Below are 21,838 nucleotides of genomic sequence, written 5' to 3' on the forward strand. Positions count from 1 at the left end.
AAAAATTAAATTTGCTTTTATTCCAACCAAACTACAATAAATTGTATTTTCTTCATAAGAAAAAAATATTACAGGTAATACTTTAATTTTGAAAAAAATTGTTTAATTGAACATCACAAGGGATATATTTAATAAAAAAAATCACATGAGGTAATCATTTTGCCTTCAACAGTATATAACTTTTAGGCTTTTAGCAAAATTTTTACTTCCCTTTTAGCTCTTATAATGCAAGTTCAAAGTTGTTTCCCTAAAATCCATTCAACATGAACATGATGATAATTTGCACAAGCTCAATTAATGAATCTAATGTCTTCTAAAGAGAAACGATAAGCGTTTTAGAAAAATAGTAATAATTTAAACATTAGCTTCTGGGCTTTTATTAATGCTGTAACCTGGCTACTGGAACTAGTTCATACTCATACATCCACATACGCTGCAGCCAGGCCCGTATTGGCTAATCGGGAGGACCGGGAGAATTCCCGGTGGGCCGGTCCGTTTTTTGGCCGCGAGGGCCGGTGTCCCTAGCTCCAGAATCTGTTGCTCTAGGCAGTCACACTTTTTAAATTAATTTATTTATTTACTTGACCACAGTCTTCTTATTCATTAATTTAATACAGCTCTCTGCTTTTTTCATATATAACCAGCCTGCAGGTTCATAATGTTATAAGTCACATCTCACTATACAACCGTTGTGGCCCAGTGGTTAGCACGTTAGATTACAATGTCGCTGACCCGGGTTTGATCCTCGCCTGAGTAAATTATTATTTTCATTTTTATTGTTGAGACATATAATACTGTTTGGGTTGTTGAACATTTGAAGTTCTAAAGCAGCTGTTTTCTCAAAAAAAAAAAAAAAAACTTGATAGTGTAATTAGAAACTGAATTGGAAATGAACTGAGGTGGGCCGGTCTGAGGCTTGAAACTCCAGGGCTGAAAAGGAGTCCCACTCCGGCCCTGGCTGCAGCACATACCAGAGTGTGTGTGTGTTTGGTCATATGTTGCACTGTAAAAATGCAGGGTTCCACACAATTCATTCAAGTTGTCCCAACACAAACAGATTAAGCTAACTTTTGTGGATTTAACATAAAAAATTAAGTTGTCTTAATTAAATCGCAAGAATTAGGTTGTTTCAGCTCATTTTAATTAAGTAGTTTGAACAAGTAAAAAAAAAAAAAAATATATATATATATATATATATATATATATATATATATATATATATATATATATATATATATATTGTGGATGGAGATCTTTTCAGAAACGCTAGGTAAAACAACAGTGTGGACGAGAATCGTTTTCATTCTAAAACTGCATTGTAAAACTAAAACATGTTAGTGTAAACGGGGCCTAAAATCATATATTGTCCTGATGCATCAGCCAACAGATGACTCCATATACATTCTTCTCATAATCTTAGGAATTGATTGAGCCATCAAGTGTAGCAAGTTGTCTTTTCCCTGAAGGGTTGAAGTTTTGATGTTTAAAACTTTGACAATATAATATATTAGTTTAATGATTTATGAACATATTCTTTTAGTCATCAGCATATATAGACTGTGACAGCTCAAATTTGTAAGCATTTAGGTACTGTTAACATAAGTAAATATTACAGAGTTTCGTTTGTACTTGCTGCATTGGACTGGAAAGCTTTTAGCAAGGTGAATTCACCTTATTTTCTTTTCTCAAGAGTCAGAGACAGGTAGCAATTAACGCATGAGTGTGTGCGCAAGTAAACTGTAGGTGTTTTATGAGCTATTAAATGCATCTCGCAGGTACATCACCTTCACGACTGGCCCTTTTTATCCTTTCATCAGCCTCCCAGAAAGCGCCAAGTGCCACTCCCAGCCGGTTCCATAATGCCAAACCAATGCCACTTTTTGCTGACAATAACAAGTAGAACGTGGCATTCATTATCAGTGCTGACAAGTCCATGCTCTCTCTGGAGAAAAGTAAACTTGCACCGACTACTGTGCATCATTCTTCAAACTTTTGTCTACTCTGCTGAATGCAATTTGCATCTGTACGGAAATTCATATTGCAGTTTCAATCACAGCTCACAATGGCTTGAGCTCCCGCACTGACCTTGTGGAAGGTTCATGCATTTTCATCCCAGGAATAGTGGACTCCCAAAGGACTGAATGGAGTTCAATTTGACTCAGCATCCCCCGAAAGCAGCACAGTCGTCAGCCGTCTGGATTAATTTGAAAATTATAGAGTGTATCTTCATCTCTAACTAGCATGGAGAATGTGACTCAGCCCCCTTTGCAATGATAATAGTATTTATCTGAGCTACTTAGACAGGGAGCCTCTCATACTGATATGGATTCCCATAGGGGCCTCAACATAACAAGAAACTTGGGTTTTAATTATGAGTTTAAGTTTTAGAGCTAAGTTTGCAGAGTCAGCTTTGTCATTCACACTGGAGGGCGATTTTGAATCTATAAAGTGTCTTCTAATAGTTGAAAGTGTCAGTATTTAAAATATGCACTGTTTAGGTGCTATAAAAACAGTGCTCTGTTTGAGCATTCAGAGACCAGCATTATTCCCTTGCACTGGAGATCAAGAGACCATTATGCAAATATGAATGCAGGTGAATTCATATAGTTTATAATTTAAATAGGTCCACAGCAAGGTTAAAAATGTGCATACATAAACGTAGCAGTTTTAAAAGCTCTAAATAGATTGTAAGCACTAAATAAGAATTTTAGGAATCTGTTATGCAATTTTTCAGTATTCAAAGACATACATATTTTCACTTATCACTTATAGTCAATAAAATCTGTCTTTCTTAATAACCATATAAATTTTTTTCTTTTAAAGGATCTAATTGAGCTCAAATGTTAAAAAGTTGTCTCTCAAAATTTGTGATTCATGGCAGTTTCTGTTTTTTACACTTCTGAATTGAATTATGGAGCTTTAACAAAGCTCAATATTTGAACATTTAATTTCGGTCAACAGTTAAAGGTAAAAAGGTATAGCCTAAATGTCCCAAATATGGACAAATCCAACAGCTGAGTTAAAAATTGTAGTTTCTAAATTTGATAAATTAAAATTAAACCAATGTTGCTTGTTCATTTTTGAACATTGTGATTGTGTTAATACAACCTAGCAGTTTTTTAGAACCGAGATGCCCAAAGTAGGGCCTGCGGGCCAAAGCTGGAACATTGTAACCTTTGATTTGGCCCACCATCCCATCTGAGAGGAGAGTGAGTATGATGGAGAGGGTTGCGGTGAATGTCTTCAAAACAGAGATCGTCATTTTTAACTTGACATAGCCTTTTTTTGTTTGTTTTATTGTTGAGCTACAAAAAAGCAAACAGAAATGAAATCTTTCTTTCAGTTATTAATTTATTTTCTCTTCGGCTTTATTAATCCAGGGATGCCACAGCAGAATGAACCGCCAACCTATCCAGCACATGTTTTATGCAGCGAATGCGCTTCCAGCTGCAACCCATCTCTGGGAAACATCTATACACACTTATTCACACTTGTACACTACAGACTATTTAGCCTACCCAGTTTAAACCACATGTTTTTGGACAGAGGGGGAAACCAGAGCAAACCCAGGGAGAACATGCATACTCCACACAAAAACGCCAACTAACCCAGCCGAGGCTCAAACCAGTGACCTTCTTGCTGTGATGCGACAGCACTACCTACTGTACCACCATGTCGTCTAAAATGTTTCAAATAAATGTAAAAGAATCTGCTTTTTTAAAATGTAAGTACTGTCACTCGACGGATAGAGGACTATGCAGAAGACATCAGCAAGCAAATCAAGACAAAAACTTGTGTAATTTTGTAGTGTAGTTTTACTGTAATAAGTTCAATATAAAATGTAAAACATTCTGTATTAGTTAATATAAAGAATTGTTTTCTAGTGATTTTTAAACATTATTAAATAAATTAGGGATTTATTTTACCCTAATTTATATTTATTTATTTATTTTAGGGATTTAAATTACCCATGGCAAATTACCCCACCTATATTTACTTTCAGGCCACTAGCCTTGATCAAGTTTGGTTTTTGACCCTTTATAAGAAAAATTTGGAAACCCTGTTTTAAAGTGTAACTGCAGTGTTGTATATGTTTATATATGAATGAATAAATAAATAAATAAAATAATTAATTAATTTATTTATTTATCAATGCATTTATGTATGGGGTTTTGCTCATGATAGCAACAATTGCTATGTTTCCATCCAAAACTTGTACGAATTCATACGATTTCAGTCATTCAAACATGTACGATTTTAAAAAGGAGGCGTGGCACCTAACCCCACCCCTAACCCCAACCGTCATTGGGTGATGAGCAAATCGTTCTAAATTGTATGAATTAGATGGTACGAATTTATACAAATTAGCCACAAAATCAAAAAGTTACGATTTGCCATTAGATTGCGTTGATATTTAGGAAGACAGCAGAGAAGAATGGTAGAATGCTGGTGTATTTCTAGATTAGATTAGGACTCGGCAGTCACAGGACAATTACACTAGTGTGCTCATCACACACCAGATTTAGGTAGAGAAGAGAGACAGGGATAGAGGCAAGTCAATAGATGGGGATTATCAAGAGGACCAATGGGTGAATTGGGACATTAAATTGGGACATTAGGACGATGTAAGCACTCCTTACTGACCTCCCTAACACCCCTTCCAACTGCAACCTCATTTTTATAATTGGTCTCCTATCCAGGTAGTGACCAGGCTCAACCCTGCTTAGCTTCAGTGGGCAACCAAATTTGTGGCAGTTAATTATTTCTGCACTGTTAGGCCTAGTTTCATGCCACATTTCAAATGGAAACAATGTCTAGAAGTTAGAATGTTGGATGGTTTTTATGGCCAGATTGACACACTTTGTGTGTTTGTTTATGCCTCAGAGCATCCACATACTTAATAAGCTTCTAGGATATTTACAAGCACATACCCTACTTTGTCTAGCTAAATGAACAGTCTTGAACAAACAAAGCTGTTTTGTCCTTCAGGATATGAGTGAGTTCCTGCATGTAATCTGTTGTCTGATAAGTGTCTCAGAGACGGAGACTCATCCTGTTACTTGACTGGCCAATTTAAGCACTATAGTGTTGTTTTCCATCAAACGAATCATCTCAGTAACCAGCTCTGGCACAAGTAAAACACACACACACACACACACACACACACATACCTCTCTTTGCGTAACATGCTTTATTGTCTTGTCAGTTACAATCAGCTTCCATGACATGTCAAGCATTTAAAGGGCCTTCTAGTCTTCATCAAAGTGACATATGGAACATGGCAGTCCTGCTTTTAGATTTTCGAAAACCTTTGTACAACACATTATCCCTTCATCTCTCCTGCCTTGAACAATGTGCCTCTCACTGGTCAAGCTACTTGTGATTTTCACATTTCACAGCAAATTAGAGTGCATTGCACTTTTAAATGTGAACAACAAGTCCAACACTGAACAGGTCTAGAAGGCATAGATTGTTTATATCATTCTCTGAGTGCCTCATGCATACAAAACCAATGCGAAACCAATTCTATCACACATCTTCTCACATTTCATTCTAGTTCATTTTGTTTACTGATATGGGCCCCGATTTTAAACTATACAACATAAATCTCACGCCTCTGAAGTGATTTTCATCATAGAAGTTAGTGGTCCACATTATCTCATATTACTGTCAACAACAGCCTGAAGCGTGACGCTTGCATATGATGTGCACAGCATGTGATTTACAATGCAATATGACCAAGGCCAAACGTAGAAAATAAAAAAAAGATGAGCATCAAGAAAATTATTCTGGAGTAGGGGCTGTGTAATATGACAAAATGTATATACATACAGCACATGGACGTAAAAAGCCTATTGTTTCATGTTATCCTCTATTGTTTATATCGTGGTGTTACGCAATATATTGTTTACGGTACTACTTTTTTACATGATTGCAGTATTACAAACCATTACAGAAATGCAGACCGAAACACAAATCACAGTATTGTGAGAAAGTTGCATTCTTAAAAGTACAGCTACACTTTGCATTTTTTTTTTCAATACTTCATATGTTGGGTTTGTAATCAATAGTTTTGAAATGTGTTTTATATATTTAAATTACATTTCATTTTAAACTTCTGCATTCTTAAACATTTTCACTGAAGTTTGAAATAAAGTGCAAAATTTTTTTATAGTAAAGTATACACTTTAAAATTTAAAGTGGCCAGTTGATATAAATATAAATTGATTGAATTTACTTTAATGAGACATACACTCAACGGCCACTTAATAAGGTACACCTTACTAGTACTGGGTAGGATCTGTTTTTGCCTTCAGAACTGCCTTAATCCTTTGTGGCATAGACTCAATAAGATCCTGGAAATATTCCTCAGAGATTTTGGACTATTTTGAAATGATAGCATCATGCAGTTGCTGCAGGTTTGTCAGCTGCACAGCCATGATGCGAATCTCCCTTCCATCACATCCCATAGGGGCTCTATTGGATTGAGTCTTCTGCATACACCGGTTATAATGAGTGGTTATTTGAGTTACTGTGTTCTATCTACTCAAACCAGTCTGGCCATTCTCCTCTGAACCCTTGCATCAACAAGGCATTTGCTCTCACAATACTGCTGCTCACTGTATAAGTTATCTTTTACTATTTTCTGTAAACCCTAGAGATGGTTGTGCATGAATATCCCAGTAGATTAGCAGTTTCTGAACCATGCCACTTTTTTTTTAAATTCACTTAAATAACCTTTTCTTGCTCAATTTGAACTGCAGCAGATGGTCTGGACCAAGTCTACATGCCTAAATGCATGGCGTTGCTGCCATGTGATTGGCTGATTAGAAATTTGCAATAAGGAGCAGTTGGACAGGTGTACCTAATAAAGTAGCCAGTGAGTGTTTATTGTTTTCAAAATATGAGACTATTTTTTTTTATATCGCTCAGCCATATTCTTGAATATATTGCCCACGTAAAAAAAACATGAACAAATGTGGGCTTATAGTAATAACCTGTGTGAAATGGAAATAAGACAACTTGACCGCAGCTGTGTCTGTTTTTTAATCCCCTCCTAATGAGCCAAATGTTATCCAGCAGAAGTGGAGCTGTCCAGAATTAGCCCTTTGCAGCCTTCTTTTGCCTCTCAGAAGCCTCATTAGCTAATCAGGACCCTGTTATTTAATAAAAGTGCTATAGTTTCACCAGGCCATACTAATCAGCATTATTGTCAAAAGCCCCTCGACCTTACCCAGAAGGGGTGCGCACGGAATACACAAGCCCAGGCTATATGTGGTGAAGCATGAGACAAAGAGGCTCATTTAAAGGACAATGAGCGACCGATTGAATCTTCAGAGGGTCGTCGGGATTGCCAGAGCCCAGGTGTAAAGGGAAAATGGGCTCTTTCTGCGAAAGGCACTGTGCTCTCATCATTTTTCAAAGTAGGGCAGCCGTCACAGCTGCACTGTGAATCAGAAGTGAAATTTCCATTGGAAATGGGGGGCTTAGCACTCTGGCGTGACGACAGAGCGTTGCAGGTGGACGAGCGAGACAGCATGAAGTAGCCTGTAACCATCCTGAAGAGAGACATTGAATTCTGGCAGGGGACGCAGGGCAAACAGCATCAATCTGCCTGAGCTGGGTGCCTTCATAGCATGTTAATATGTGTTTTTGAGGATACCTTTGAAAGTCAAGCTGATTCAATGCACATTTTGCAGCGCTTTCAAAGTGAAATGTCTAGTGGGTAGAGCTAACTGTGCATTCAATATTATCTGAAAAAGACAATATGAGACTTGTAATTTTTCTTTAGTTAATGCAAAAGTTACCTGTCTTGTTAAATTGGCTTACAAGCAGCACAAAAGTCCATCAAGTTCAATGGATTCATCGTCTTTTACATCAAATGTTCTACACATCTGTTAATTTTGTCAATCAAATTGAAAAACAGATTATTTTTTGTTACAACTTGATGAATTATAAGTTCAGTTTCTATTAGTTTTATACCTTCAAAAGCTTGTGTTCTCCAAAACGTTTGGCAATAACGTCTCACGTGTTAATTGTGAACTACAGGTGATGTACTAGAAATGTTCAGTAGAAAAACCTAATATGTAGAAAATCTAATATAACAAAAATGTATGCAAATATAACATAGCCTGAACACATGCTTTCACACACACACAAACACACAAAATCTATAATTTAAATAATAATTGATGAAATATGGCTTTTACAGGTGGCACAGTGGATCAGTGGTTAGCATGGTTGCCTCACAGTAAGAAGGTCCCTGGTTTGAGTCCCAGCTAGGCCAGTTGGGATTTCTGTTCCCACAGTCTGCACTATAGGTGAATTAAATAAACTACTTGCTGTAGCGTATGAGTGTGTGTGAATGTGAGAGTGTTTCCCAGTACTGGGTTGCAGCTAAAAGGGCATCTGCTGCGTAAAACATATGCTGAAATAGTTGGCGGTTCATTCCGTTGTGGCAAACCGTAATAAAAAAGGGACTAAGCCAAAGGAAAATGAATAAATGATATGGTTCTTACAAAAAAAAAAAAAAAAAATTTAACCTCTTTCAATACTGACTTTTTTTTCTCAGAATTGTGACTTTATTTTTGGCACTTTTTTAGTTATAAACTGCCAGTTCTGTAATACATCGAAATCGAAAACAAAGAAGTCAGAATTGCAAGAAATAAAATGAACTCGGAGCTATTAATTCTGAATTAGCAAAAAATAAAGCTAAAATTGTGAGATATTGACAGGTTTCTTTCTGTAATATAAACTCTTTGGGCCCTATTTTGACAGTATATGCGCAAAGCGCAGGGCGCAAACATTTTCAGGGCGTGTCAGAATGCATTTTTGCTAATATAACGATGTAAAAATCCGCTTTGCACCATGGCGCATGGTCTAAAAGGGTTGAGTTTATTTTCTTAATGAGTTATAGGTGTGTTTTGAGAATAAACCAATCAGAGTCTCATCTCCTATTCCCTTTAAGAGCCGGTTGTGTCACGCCATAAGCGTGTTCGCTATTTACATGATGTAAAGTAAGTGTAAGTGGAAAAACTGAGCATTTCACAAGCAAGAAAACAGTTAAACAGCATCTACCATGCGAGAATGAGAGATAAATGATGTACTTTCACTTTCGCTCTCGTGGATAGGGAAACCTTTATGCACAGACATCAATTAGCCTATAAATAAATAATTTAATTTGTTAAGCGCAAATATTTGTTTCTGAATTATATCCAAATACACATGCTGTGCCCCATATGGTCTAAAACCTGCAGGTGGGCAAATCTAAGCTTGTTTTTAATAAAACAAATATAAATATGGATATAATAAATAATACTGCTAATAATAATAACACTATACAAAAGCAAATTGTTATAAATGAACTGAAAAAGCCTCCCGAGATGAAGAAGGCATAAAAGCAGTGATTTTTCATATTCATGTTGGCTAGAAAATAATATGTTTTGTAATATTTTAATCCTTTATATTTATATACTATATATATTCTTATTATATCCTATATATATCCTTTTTTTTCATACGTAAAGATATTTGCTTATTGCTCTACATCTTGTGTATTAAGCAGTGTGTAAGCGAGGCGCAACTCTGCACTGAACTTTAGACCGGGTTTGTTTTGGTCTATTAAAAAATCTTGTATAGTTTCTCAAAATAGCAACACACCAGCAATGCACCTCAGAACGCCTTCCTTTTTAGACCAGAACGCCTATGGGCGCACATATGAGCGCAAATGCATTTGCTATTTAAACTGCGTGGCGCAACGCCTCAAAACGACTCTTGCACTAAGCTGATACTAGCATACAACTATTGCGTCACGCCTTGCGCCACATTGCGCCACATTGCGCCGGGTGTATGATAGGGCCCTTAATTGTTAAAGGAGACAAATAAATTTGAATTGTGAGATAACTACAATTACTATTTTGTTCTTATTTTTTTCTGTGGCAGAAACAAGCTTCCGTATTTGTTGTGTGTCATCAATGCATTGCAGAAATGAAAATGTTACCTCCTCTGAACCTGACACTAATAATAATGTAAAATCAAGTTTGACATAAAAATGCATTTGCTAAATGAACAATGCCTTGCATTTCATGGTATTGTACCTGAGTGCTTTGCATTCCAAATGTACTAGATGAGTACAAAAGTAGCATAAAAGTAAACCCAAAGGTCAACTAATCAAGTTGGAAAGTGTGTTCCAGGAGGATCTTCCATGGCTCAAATCATATTCTGCCACATTAAAGTGCATTAAAGCATGTATTTGTGGTCCCCTTGGCTTCGACAGCAGACTAAAAGCAGTGCCCAATTCCATTTTCATGGGAAAACTGCAGACTTGGCAACACTGGCCACAGAGCAGGGTTCACTATATATGCCTGAAAACCGTACACAATGAAATTATGTGATCCACATGTCAAAATATACTAGTGTGGGCCACGAACAGCACAAGATTAAGTCTTTATTTATCATTATTCTGCCCCATAATTATAATGTTCAATTCATGTTTATTTATAGAGCACTTTTACAATGTAGATTGTGTCAAAGCAGCTTTATATATAGAAGTTCTAGTATATTGAAACTGTCAGTTCAGTTTTCAGAGTTCAGTTCAGTTCAGTGTGGTTTAAATTTCACTGCTGAATGTCCAAACACTGAAGAGCAAATCCTTCAATGCGCAGCTCCACGAGTCTCAAACCAAGCAAGCTAGTGACAAAAGTGGCGAGGAACAAAACTTCGCCAATTGACAAAAGTGAAGGAAAAAAAAACTTGACAGAAACCATGCTCTAATGGGCACAACCATTTCTCCTCTGGCCAAACTTCTTGTGCAGAGCTGCAGTCTTGGCGCCGGAGGCTAGAGAATGCTGCACATCCATCGTGGAGAAGCTGCAGGTGTGAGTAGGTCACCGGCAGGTGTTCAGGCAGTGTGTGTGTGAAGGATTACAACTGAATAGTTGTACTGTCATTGCAACTGTAGAGTTGTTCCAAAAAAAAAGTGAACTGCCATTCATAAAAAGGCCAAAGTTAGTTATATAATGCAGACATCAAAATGTATTATTTTAGAAATCAATCATATGGTAAAGGTGTTTCTAGGTGAAAACTTTTATTGTGCCAGTAATAGGAATACATCTTTATTAATTAATAAAACGCTTCTGTGATCATAATTTGAGTTAAAAAGATACAAATTTCTTTTTTTTTTTACTGCCAACAGTCTACATTTCAGCTGGAAACTGCGGTGAATTGTTTGTATTTACATTCTTGAAGCAAATATTTTGTTAGAAACATAATTTTCCAACTAGTCCAAGTATAGCTTATAAGAAAAACTATTCAGAATGACAAAACAACTGGATTTTAGATGCACAGTGCTTATAAACAGACACATACATACTGTATATGCTATACACATGAATCCTCTAGTATTCTCTGTTCATTGCAGTGCGCAGCGTAGAATTTGAGTTTTATGCCATTTGGCAGTGTGTCTTTGGGGAAATGAAGGATTTTTTCCAATGTAATCACGCTAATGGCTTCCAAGTCCACAGCGGAGTCGGTGCGAACTCTGGCATGGCTTCATGCTTTTAGACACGGCAGACTGACGAGCACTGCCTAGATTAACATTTCATTTTCATGGTGCCAATCAACCCAGGTAAACAAACCCACTCGCTGTTCAGACCTCAGGCAGATTAATCGTGCCAGGGTGTGTTTCATGAAAAGGATACTATGGTAGCAGTTAAACAGTCAAGTTGGAGTTAACCTCTGACTGCCTCACACTGTTATATGCATCGTTCCAACCCTCAGAGTCCCAGTGTGTGCTTGACAGCTGAACTGGATGCTTCCAAGAAATCAGAACGAAAATTGGACTGATTCCAGAAAAAAATGATAGCTGATTTGCATAAGGCAAAAGGGGAAAGCCTGAAAATAAGGATCTCTTGTAGAGATCTCACTAAATGTTGAGTTTTTTCTCCAATGATGGCCATTTACGCAGTAAATACAATGGACTTCAAATTTAGAGAACAATGTTTCCTAAATGTTAACATAAAACAGTCCTATTTATGTTAACAAATGCAGGAGGGTAAACGATTAATGCAGAAAAAGTGATTAGACAAATAAGGGCTTGTAGATTTTCCATTAAGTTTTGACTGTACTGTAACTTTAATAAATTCATGTCAAAAGAAATTAAGTGATTGTAATCTTTTTTTCTCATGCAACAGTGTACTTTTATTCTGTAAAACATTTACATCTACCTTTAAAATTTCTTCAATTTGTACATTATTTTACAAGATTACATTATTTCTGGAAAAAAAGTTGTTCATAAACTGTTCTCTAATTTTGATCTCCAAGTATACAAGATATTTTCTTTTGCGCTATATCTACTAAGACCTTCAAACTGAATCAGGCCTGTGTAGAACAATAGTCATGGAGTGAATTAAGAGTCACGGCCATCTTAAACTCCCATTTCAATGAATGCAAGAACAGCAGATGCTTTTATCAAAGCTCAGTGTAAACTCTCATTGATCATTCAAACATAAACCCTGGAACGAGACCAACATGATGCATCAGGCATTTTCTTGTGTGATTTCCATTTGAAAAAAAAAGATGATTGTTTGCTTGATTTCTGTCTCTGTTTCTCACTCTCAGGGACATCTATCTGAAACTAAATCGAAGTGTTTAAAGTTGTGATTTGAATGTATATAGAAAGATCAAATGTTGAGCACACTCTTGTCTCTTCGAGTAAGTCTGAAACATTTGATGAAAATCCCATCCTCATCCTGCGGATTGTGCTCAGCAAAGCAGTGGAAAGACAGGATTGTCAGAAACATGACAGGAGTGCGAGTGGATTTGGCAAATGAATCCATCTCAAAGACTGTGTGTGCTGAGATGTTACTCATAGCAGGAAGATTTAGCATGTTTGATACATAAACACAAAAATAAAGCTCAAACTTGTGCATTTGACAGAGCATGCATCATCTGCAGGGAAAAGAACATGAAAAATGCAAATGCAATCAACTGGATGGAGCAAATGAAACAATATCTGCAGGGCATCAACAGTGCTTTTTATATGAAACCTTAGGCAATGGTCCAGCCTGTGAATTTTATCCTAATCTTATCATAATTGCATAAATAAGTTAATAATAAAGGAAAACAAGCATTGAAAAGTTATTATGTAGCATGCTACTAAATAAACAATGAAAGTTTTCCAACCATGCTTGAAGTAATTTACATAAATGAAAACAAACGCCAGTGCTCCAAATAAGTTCTTATGGGTGTTTACAGCAAATTTCCATTGCCACAGGCAGTAACTGGTGTTGGTTTATTGCTTTTGTTGTGTTTTTATACTCGCAAACGGTTCCAGAGCCAGCATGAGGCACATTTGTTTTAATGCAAACATAATTAAAATTCAGTTATGATTTATCCTCATGTCGTTTATTCTCAAAGCTTTATCCAAAGACCATAATAAAATAATATAAATGAATGTGTATATACCTATTTTGTACAAATGTTGATTCTGAAATCTGATTGGCTGAGATCATTGTGATTAATTGTATTATAGGGCCCTATCATACACCCGGAAAAATAAGGCGCAAGATGTGTTTTGCAAGATTTGTTGCTACAGTATATTCAGATCAGTGTAACCCTAATTTTTAGACTTTAGACTTCTAGATCGTTAAAATAGAGCCATTATCTTTTTTTGACTTGCATATTAGTAATTTGTAATGTGTGTTTTTGATGGTCATACTTTAATGTATTTGCTAAAAAAACTAATAACTAGGGCTACACAATATATCGTTTCAGCATTGATGTAGCAATGTGATCATTCAAAATAGTCACATAGCGAGTATATGCAATGTTGAGTCTGGATTATGATTGACCATTTCACAAGTGTTTTTTTGAGGCCTGTGAGGGTTTTTAAAGCAGAGGCATAATAAATTGCACCGTTTGTAACTTTGACAAGTTAACAATGTGAAGAATGGTATTTTAAACTACAGTGGTTCAGTAGTTTAAAATACGTGTAGTTCTGCCGAATTACTAAAAGGTTATCAGTATGACGGTGAAAAACTGTACATTTCTAGTCAAACCATCCTTCTGCAATCTTATACCAAAAATGGAAATAAGGACAGCATTAATAGCTAAAAATGTGGGAACAAATAATTTTTTCTAACTGTTTATAAAACAAAGACTATGCTGTTTTATTTCACATTTGATTGTTCAATTACTATATACCTGAATACTCCTCAGAAAACAATAAAATGCTGTTTATTATATTTTTCTTTTTTCTTTATTAAATTTATCTATGCTTGAAGATTGTTTCTTATATTTATGCAGATTCACTCCCCAAACAGAATCCTCCAAAATCAATTAAAAATATTCAAATAGTTATTCAACTTCATCTATTCATCTAGTGTAATTGCATTCAAATCGCAATATATAATCACAAAATAAAAAAAATATCACAATGTTAGATTTTGCCAATATCATGCAGCCTACGAATAACTAACAATAGTTGTACAGCATTTATACATTTACTAATGCATTAATAAGATCCAAGTAAATGCTTGTTATCATTAGTTAATAGCATTATTGAGATTTTTTTTTCTTTACTTTCCTCAATTGGTAAACTTTATTCCTCGCCACAGTCGCCACTGGCTTGCTTGGTTTGGAACTTGTGGAGCTGCACATTAATGGATTTGCTCTTCCGTGTTTGGACTTTCAGCAGTGAAATTTTAACCACACTGAATTCAATTCAATGGATTTCAACTTCAATTCTGATAACCCGTCTGATACTGTTTTAATTTACTAGAACTTCTATGTTAAGCTGCTTTGATGCAATCTACATTGTAAAATCACTACAGAAATGAACATGAATTGAATTGAATAGGTCTGTATATCTCTAAACTCTGTATATCTCTGCTTTTTATTTATATCCATACACTTGTACAGTCAAACCTGTGGCTTCATGCCTTTTCACTGCAGGAAATAACGTAAGCCAGGCTCAGCCCATTATGAACTAACATTATGTTCCATTATTATCAAAAATTTAAAGGAACAGTCCTCTTAAGGCACATCAGCTCATGCAATTTTGTCTTATTTTGATTACTAAGAGGTTCACCACATCTTCAGTGGAATTACATTGGGATTTGAGAGCCCATAGCGGCATCATCAGGAAAAGAAAGGGAATCGTTTTTACTACTAAACAGTCACTTGAACGCAAGCCATCCCAAATGACTTATTAAAGTGCCTGCCTCTACCTCTCATCTATTCTCTCTTTCTCTCTCTCATGCTTTGTATGCTCAGCTGCACTCACGACAACAATGCATCAATCACTGGCAGTCGTAATTAAAAACATAATCATAATCTTCTGGATGGGTTCCTGAGTGGCTGTAATGTTTCGATGTACAAATCAAAACCCAAACATTGCAATATTAGCGGTAGAATGTTGTACAAAAACACTACATTTAATTCTCAACAGAAAATTCTACTCAAATGGCAGGTTTGAAATGCGCTTGGATATCCACTTACACTGGATAGAAGCTCGCAAACTATAGTGCAGAAAATCGATTACTGAGAATCAGCAGTGAAAAGGAGAGCAGCTCGCAGCTGTCTAAAATGCTAAAGAGTGAAGCTGAGAAGTGAACGGTGTAGTGGGCCAAAACATTGACAAAAATGGAAGTAGAAATGAAAGGGATAGAGGCAAGAGCAGAGAAGACTTCTGGAGGTTTTCCATGGTTTTCTTAAGACTGTCAGTAAGATCAGACTGAGGGAATATTCACAGATGATATCATGGGAAGGGGCCAGAGGTTTTAATGATTTTTTTCAGTTTATGAAATTTGAGGTTTGCACCTCTACTGAACTAAACCACACTGATTCCAACTGACAATTCAGCAAAAGTAGCATTGACAAGCATTGCAAGCATAATTTTAGCTTTAATAACTCCCAACCAAACATTAAACTGTCATTATTATAATTGAATTTTGAATATACGCAACTCTGGTCTGTGCTTTTTTAATGAATGACCGTCATGGGTAATGGTAATGTTAATTAAGTTAATGAACTTGAATATTAATTTGTGTGTTAGATTAAACAGTAGGCTTTAAAATATATATATGGTGCCAAAGGAGTTTTTATTGCTGAGGTTCTCAACTTTACTTTTCTACAGTTTAGCTCTAACCTTGCCCTGAACTATCTAGCATGCCTGTCTTAATTAGCTGGATCAGGTGTGCTTGATTAGGATTGAACTTAAACAGTGCAGATGATGGTGTGTTCACACTTGATAGGTTTGGTTTAATTAAAGCCGCACAATATAAGCTTTCGGCCTTAAAATAGTTCATTAGTAGAATCACTTTTAACTAGTTAAATTCTGTTTCTCTAGCTACCAGATCTGCCTCCTGTTACCTGAAAACACGCTGGCAACTTTGGCTGAGCGACCCAATACACAGCCATCCCGGCGGAACCACAGGCATATATAGAAATTACTATAGGCAGAACAGTGTGATATGCTTTTGTAATGAAGTCATATTAAAGGAAGATTACCTTGTATTAGATGTGTTTAGATAATACTAAATCTGTAGCCTACAGCTATTCCAAAATAGTCAAAAACATTTTGACACTGGCTGTAACCAATAATGTGTACATTATCTGTTTTAACACTCAAAATTCAAAAACTATTTTTTTGTCCACTTCACATTTGACCTGTTATTCGAAAACAGAGTCTCTGTTACTTTACAGCTATAAGCTTTATTATTGACATCACTGCATGATTGTGCTGACTAAATCACACCCTTCACTGTAAAAAAAATTGCATGATTACACACAATTCATTCATATTGTCCCAACACAAACTGATTGAATTCATGTAACAAATTTAAGTGGATTGAACATAAAACTCTTAAGTTGTCCCCCAAAAAAATTACGAATTGTGTTTCAACTCATTTTAAATAAGTAGCTTGAACAAGCAGCATAAATCTTTTTTGAGTGTTTGTAAACAATGCTACATATGAACTATGAATAGCATAAGATTCCTCTTGTTTTGTTTTCTTTTTTTTAAGTCATGGAGAAACAAATTAACTATGAGCTTATATTTGTGGAACGAATAGGTTACTTTACCTGGTTTAACAACAGCTGCTCTTCTGCTGAATGAACTCTACATATTTGATGATCCAAACTTTGATCATGTTCTCGATCATAATTTGAGATTATTTGAATGGAAGGAGGAACATCTGTTCAAATGAGATTACATGATCAACTAGATATTAAAGTTTGAGGACAAACTTTATGGTGGCTTGAAAAGCCGAATATGAAAGTTTGAAGTGGTTGAATTAGCATGTTACTAGCATGATTCTAGCATGAATTAGCATGCTACTAGGATAATTCTAGCATGAATTAGCATGTTAGTAGCATGATTCTTACATGAATTAGCATGTTGTTAGCATGATTCTAGCATGAATTAGCATGTTACTAGCATGATTCTAGCATGAATTAGCATGTTGTTAGCATAAATCTAGCATAAATTAGCATGTTACTAGCATGATTCTAGCATGAATTAGCATGTTGTTAGCATGATTCTAGCATGAATTAGCATTTTACTAGGCGGTTGCTAGGGTGTTTTAAGTGGTTGCTAGGTGGTTGCTAAGGTGGTGCAAGGCAGTTGCTAAGGTGGTCTGACTAGTTGCTAGGTGGTTGCTAGGGTGTTGCTAGACGGTTGCTAGGGTGTTTTGAGTGGTTGCTAGGTGGTTGCTAAGGTGGTGCTAGGCAGTTGCTAAGGTGTTCTGACTAGTTGCTAAGTGGTTACTAAGGTGTTGCAAGGTGGTCACTAGGGTATTCTGAGTGGTTGCTAGGTGGTTGCTAAGGTGTTGCTAGGCGGTTGCTAGGGTGTTCTGAGTGGTTGCTAAGGTGTTGCTAGGTGGTTGCTAAGGTGTCCTAAGTGGTTGCTAGGTGGTTGCTAGGGTATTCTGAGTGGTTGCTAAGGTGTTGCTAGGTGGTTGCTAGGGTGTCCTGAGTGGTTGCTAGGTGGTTGCTAAGGTGTTTCTAGGCGGTTGCTAGGGTGTTCTGAGTGGTTGCTAGGTGGTTGCTAAGGTGTTGCTAGGTGGTTGCTAAGGTGTCCTGAGTGGTTGCTAGGTGGTTGCTAAGGTGTTGCTAGGTGGTTGCTAAGGTGTTGCTAGGCGGTTGCTAGGGTGTCCTAAGTGGTTGCTAGGTGGTTGCTAAGGTGTTGCTAGGGGGTTGCTAGGGTGTCCTAAGTGGTTGCTAGGTAGTTGCTAAGGTGTTGCTAGGCGGTTGCTAGGGTGTTCTGAGTGGTTGCTAGGTGGTTGCTAAGGTGTTGCTAGGTGGTTGCTAAGGTGTCCTAAGTAGTTGCTAGATGGTTGCTAGGGTGTTCTGAGTGGTTACTAAGGCGTTGCTAGGTGGTTGCTAGGGTGTCTTGAGTGGTTGCTAGGTGGTTGCTAAGGTGTTGCTAGGTGGTTGCTAGGGTGTCCTGAGTGGTTGCTAGGTGGTTGCTAAGGCGTTGCTAGGCAGTTGCTAGGGTGTTCTGAGTGGTTGCTAGGTGGTTGCTAAGGTGTTGCTAGGCGGTTGCTAAGGTGTCCCAAGTGGTTGCTAGGTGGTTGCTAAGGTGTTGCTAGGTGGTTGCTAAGGTATTCTGAGTGGTTGCTAAGGCGTTGCTAGGCGGTTGCTAGGGTGTCCTGAGTGGTCGCTAGGCCCTTACTAAGGCATTACTAGGCCGTTGCTAGGTGATTGCTAGGCGGTTGCTAGGGTAATTTGGGTGGTTGCTAGGCAGTTGCTAGGGTACCCTGGTTGGTTACTAGGCAAGCCTCACATACATGATTGATAAAACATTTATACTTAGTAAGCATTTCTAGCAAGTTACAGTACTGGGCTAGTCAATATTAGCATGTAGCTAGTCACTGCTAGCATGTGTAGCATATAGGAAGTTCCGTTTGCTAGCATGAGTCAAACGAGCCAATCTCCAAGTCTCTACGATGTTCTGATGCTGAGATATAGCTGTTGATGAATGGTTGCTAGGGTACTCTGTTTTGTTGCTATGGGCGAGGTTACAGAGTGAACTTGAATGTGGTTGGTTGTCTTAGTCGAATGAACCAACCCCCATGTCTCTATGACACTGCTATGCAAAGATATGCATCTTGGCCTATTTTAATGGAAGTCTATGGAATCAATTTGGGGGCGTGGCTTGTGAGCTTCATTATCATATTGAGATGCTCATTGGTTGTCTGAGTCAGATGAGCCATCCCCCAAGTCAATAGGACACTGCTATGCAAAGATATGCATGTAGGCCAGTTATTAACATGAGTCTAGTTTGAATTAGCATGTTACTAGCATGATTCTAGTACAAATTAGCATGTCATTAGCATGTTTCCAGTATGAGTTAACATGTCATTAGCATGATTAGCATATGAGTAGCATGTTGCTAGCATGATTGGCATGTCATTAGCATGTTAGAATTATAAGCATTTGATAGCACAGCTAATTACATTCTATAGGACAGTTGCTAGGGTGCAGTATGTGGTAGTTAGGGGTGTGGCTAGAAAGTTAAAAGGCCATCAGTGATTGGCTGCTGGCTAGACTGAGTTAAATGAGCTCAGCCATTAGTCTTTATGACAGTCTGATGCAGAGTTATGAGCTTACAAAGTTTGATCCCATGTTAAGTCAATGAGAGTCTTTTGTAATGGAAGTCTACGGGACAGTTGCTAGGGTGCAGTATGTGGTAGTTAGGGGTGTGGCTAGAAAGTTAAAAGCTCATCAGTTATTGGCAGTTTGGTAGACTGAGTTAAATGAGCTCAGCCATTAGTCTGTATGACAGTCTGATGCAGAGTTATGAGCTCACAAAGTTTGATCCCATGTTAAGTCAATGAGAGTCTTTTGAATGGAAGTCTACGGGACAGTTGCTAGGGTGCCATAAGTGGTTGCTAGGGAGTGGCTAGTAAGTCTAAAGGTCATCAGTGATTGGCTGCTGACTAGACTGAGTTGAATGGGGCCTGACTCTAGTCTGTAGGACAGTCTGATGCAGAGTTATGAGCTCACAAAGGTTGACTCAATGTTAAGTCAATGGCAGTCTTTTACAATGGAAGTCTATGGGACAGTTGCTAGGGTGCCAAAAGTGGTTGCTAGGGAGTGGCTAGTAAGTTTAAAGGTCATCAGTTATTGGCTGCTGGCTAGACTGAGTTAAATGAGCCCAGTTAGAAGTCTGTAGGACAGTCTAATGCAGAGTTATGAGGTCACAAAGTTTGACCCAATGTTAAGTCAATGGGAATTTTGGGAATTTTCCGGGTCGTTTTTCGGAAAACCGAAAGTCGGATCAGTCGGAAAAGATATAGCAACCCGAGTCAGACCAGTTTGAAGGTTTGACGAAAGTTTGAGGTATGAAGCTTGAAAGGGTTAGGAGGAGATAGACTTTAAAATTAGTCTCAGAAGAAAGAAGCAGAATAATAATAAGTTTAAGTGAGATAACAGTATGTTGGCTTTTCAAGCCACCATAATTAGTTCAATTACCTTAAAATAAATCTAAATATGATAACATTTGTTTGTTTTTGTTCTTTTTTTCTAATCTACATTTACAGTTTTTCCCCAAGTTTATTAGATTCTAAACTCCAGATAAGATCTTACAACATTTAGTCTATTAACTATGAAAGAATCCTGACCCTGGTATTGATTTTAACCTCAAAGTGGCTGCCAGCAGTGGCTCCCAAATACATCTCTCTTTAATAAAGAATAAAAGCCTTCTGTATGGGGCAGAAACAATCATGCCAGTGTGCGAGCTTCGTCTATGTCCATATGTGCGCTAAATTATTATGTCAAGAATCCATCATAATAATTCCTTTCAGGAAGACAGGTTTTTATGGCTGTAGTATTGGATGAATTTTAAGTCCTGTATTTGCACTGTAAAGTTAATGGCCTGTGTGAGTGCTGAATTAAGGACCAGACATATTGAAAAAATAATAATAATAATTTTCCTTGAGATAAATGTTTTCTTACATTTTGAAGCAAGATGCTTTTAAAATGCCACAAAACACAACATTGCTATAAGGTCACCTGAGTGAAATGCGTAATTTGGCCGCCTTTCATTGCTTATTCCGCGGTTCTCTGCTGGCCTTGAATGCTTTGGCGGGCGTTCGAGACATATCTGTTATGTTGAATTATTTCCACACATAAAAACATTCAAACTGAGATTGACACTTCCTCAGCAATCTCGTTTCAACAATAACTAAAAGAACTGACAGAGAAGTGAAACGTAATGTAATTAGTAATGTACAGCACAGTCTTACCTAAACAGGAATGCAGGCTGAATTTGAGCTGAAGTGAGAAACGTTAATACAAGATTGCCATCTAGTGTTCATAGCAGGTGCCGAGTTAATCATCTCAACCAGAATCCAAAAAGACATGCTAATTAGGCTTATCAATAAGTCTCATTGCATTTGTTGGTGTTACCCCCCTAAAATTAGAAAAACAAAGCTGTATCATTTATAAGCTACAACTAAGCCACTTCGGATAAAGATACCTTCTATTCAAACAGGCAATGAAGTGTAAAAGAAAATGCTTTAGATCTGTGGGATTATCCCATCATTTCATTAGGATTACAGACCAGTATGAGTGCAAATTGCTTGCAATTCCAAAAACGCCTGAGTAAAGAAACATATAATGAGATTGAGGTTTCTTGCTCCTCTGAGGCTCGGCTCTGCCTTTTCTATTATCTTCCACTATGTTTGAGTCTCTAATGTGGAACAATCTAAGAGGAACTGCTCTTGTAAAAATATAACTTTCTTTATTAACACGCTTAACAGATTGACTATGAAATGGGGTCACATAACACTTGGGACATATTTTGCTTTGCAAAACACTCTTTTATAGCAGCATG

General features: G+C 37.1%; 1 long non-coding RNA gene across 1 annotated transcript in view; it reads right to left on the reverse strand.

Annotated features, from left to right (window-relative positions):
- Window positions 1-21,293, reverse strand: part of LOC141379829 (uncharacterized) — a 224,208-nt gene extending 202,915 nt beyond the window's left edge. Inside the window, exons 1-2 of the long non-coding RNA XR_012396675.1 lie at window positions 21,249-21,293; window positions 17,083-17,195 (exon numbers count right to left, since the gene is read on the reverse strand). This is a non-coding gene — a long non-coding RNA (uncharacterized lncRNA). The remainder of the gene's footprint in view (window positions 1-17,082; window positions 17,196-21,248) is intronic.
- Window positions 21,294-21,838: the final 545 nt, after the last annotated feature.

The sequence above is a fragment of the Danio rerio genome, chromosome 21 (assembly GCF_049306965.1).
Source record: "Danio rerio strain Tuebingen ecotype United States chromosome 21, GRCz12tu, whole genome shotgun sequence".
NCBI classification, from domain to species: domain Eukaryota; kingdom Metazoa; phylum Chordata; class Actinopteri; order Cypriniformes; family Danionidae; genus Danio; species Danio rerio.